The sequence below is a fragment of the Phyllostomus discolor genome, chromosome 3 (assembly GCF_004126475.2).
Source record: "Phyllostomus discolor isolate MPI-MPIP mPhyDis1 chromosome 3, mPhyDis1.pri.v3, whole genome shotgun sequence".
Classification (NCBI taxonomy): Eukaryota; Metazoa; Chordata; class Mammalia; order Chiroptera; family Phyllostomidae; genus Phyllostomus; species Phyllostomus discolor.
The window spans coordinates 183,896,705-183,899,083 of record NC_040905.2 but is presented as its reverse complement, the minus strand read 5'-3'; the positions used below and the strand labels follow the sequence as shown (position 1 = coordinate 183,899,083).

General features: G+C 47.0%; 1 pseudogene; it reads left to right on the top strand.

Moving 5' to 3' along the window:
* Positions 1–698: 698 nt before the first annotated feature.
* LOC114506906 lies at positions 699–1,707 on the top strand (annotated as a pseudogene).
* Positions 1,708–2,379: the final 672 nt, after the last annotated feature.

Sequence of the window (2,379 nt, the reverse complement as noted above, 5' to 3'; positions counted from 1 at the left end):
TGAGATGGATTATTTAATGCCATATCCCCTAATATCCGATGGATGTGATCAGTGTAGTGATTAATATATAATTGAGGTAAATGGTCGGTAAGGTCCACAGTTGTCATCTTGTGTGGGTTCAATCCCTCCAATTAATCCTCGTGCTGACTTCATAAAGCTCTCCTATTGGCCACGTCTAAACGGAGCAGACCCCTGCTGAGAACAGTCACGTCTGTGTCGCTGCTGGCAGGCCCACTTAAGAAGTAATCCTCCTTATGGCTGAGCCTTTAGTTAGGCTTGTTTCTGCCCGGATGTGGATTAACACTTTTACACAAGTTTCTTCCAAATGCAATTAAAGTTTAAAGAGGCTTGAAAGTTTGCTAGTTCTAACAATTGGCTCAGCTTGGGGATTTACCCCTGAGGAGCTCAGAAAGCTCAGATTAAATGACATTTCAGTACATTTACATTAAAAAGAAATAATTCATAGCATTTCCCAGCTGTTAAACATAATGCAGAAGAAAAGCCCTCCTTGAATGGGGATTAGCTCTGCTGGGTTCAAGTCCTACCTCTGTAAGCTCTGTTCCAGCTCTGACCCTCTCGGCTCTGAGCCAATGATACCCCGACCTCCTCTTTCACTTATTTTTCCTCTTACACACACATATGGTCTCCTGTCATGCAGCTGGGACGTCACCACACACCAGATGCCTGGGACTCCTCTCTGGGAAGCCTGATGCACTGCTTTGTACTTTGCTGATGACAGAGGGGATATCACATGGAAAAATCCAATCAGACATCCCCCATGGTAGGATTCATTCTCCTGGGCCTCTCCGCCCACCCAACGCTGGAGAAAATATTCTTTGTGCTCATCCTGTTGATGTACCTGGTGGTCCTGCTGGGCAATGGGGTCCTCATCCTGGTGACCGTCCTTGACTCCCGCCTGCACACACCCATGTACTTCTTCCTGGGGAACTCTCCTTCCTGGACATCTGCTACACCACCTCCTCAGTCCCTCTGGCCCTGGATGGCTTCTTGACAACCCAGGAAACCATCTCCTTCTCAGGCTGTGTTGTGCAGGTGTTCCTCTCCTATGCCATGGCAGGGACAGAGTGTGTGCTCCTGAGCATGATGGCATTTGATCGCTACTGGCCATCTGCAACCCCCTGAGGTATCCCATGTTCATGAGGCAAGGCTGCCTACGTGCCCATGGCTGCCGGCTCCTGGGCTGTTGGTGGTGCTAATTCTGTGATGCACAAACCTTGTTAACTCAGCTGCCCTTCTGTGAGACAACATCATCAACCACTTCACTGTGAGATCCTGGCTGTCCTGAAGTTGGCCTGTGCTGACATCTCCATCAATGTGATCAGCATAGAGGTGACCAATGTGATCTTCCTGGGGCCCCAGTTCTGTTCATCTCTTTCTCCTATGTGTTCATCATTACTACCATCCTGAGGATCCCCTCAGGCCGAGGGGAGGAAAAAGGCCTTCTCCACCTGCTCTGCCCACCTCACGGTCGTGGTCATCTTCTACGGAACCTTATTTTTCATGTATGGGAAACCGAAATCCAAGGACCCACTGGGAGCAGACAAACAGGACCTTTCAGACAAGTTTATCTCCCTCTTCTATGGGGTGGTGACCCCCATGCTCAACCCCATCATCTACAGCCTGAGGAACAAGGACGTGAAGGCTGCTGTGAGGAACCTCGTAGCTCGGAAAGCAGTCAGCCAGTGATGTAGGACGGGTCCTCTGTTGCTCTCACCCGTGTGAAGTAAGGACTCCTGCCATTCTAGCTGCCATGTAAAGCCAAGTCAGGTTAACTGGAATAGTTTCTTGCTGCTAAGTTCATTTTCAGGGAATGCTTAACTTTTCAGAGTGTATATCCTGAATTTTGGCCATTTGTCTGACTGCTTCAACAGATGCCAGGCAATAACACCCTAATCGAATGTATGAAGTCATTCCAAGTACATGCTAAGCCAGGGAGACAGGAACCATGCCAGCAAGAAGGGCCCTCCCGGCATCTGAGCTTGCAGAGTCGGTGCAGGAGATTGAGCTGGCCCCAGGCAACACCGCCACTCCAGTTGCATTCGCCTGGAGAGTCAGAGGAATACAAAGGAAGTGAAAACTTTTACTTTGGGCTTTTATTTAATTTAGTTTGCCCAAAGTGTTAAGAAGAGACAAATACAATCTCTACACAGAGAACCTTTGGTGGTGGGAATAATCTATTTTGATAAGCTGAATTTCTTTTTAGCTATAAAAAATTTGAAGTTATTTTTTTTCTTGATGTATTGTACATTATGAAACGCTGCTGGTAAGTTAAATTAAATTTAAGGAGTATAGTTTGAAATTGATATTACCACTTATAGGAATTCCCAGTAGAAAAGCTAGTATTCTGTTAGCTACTAA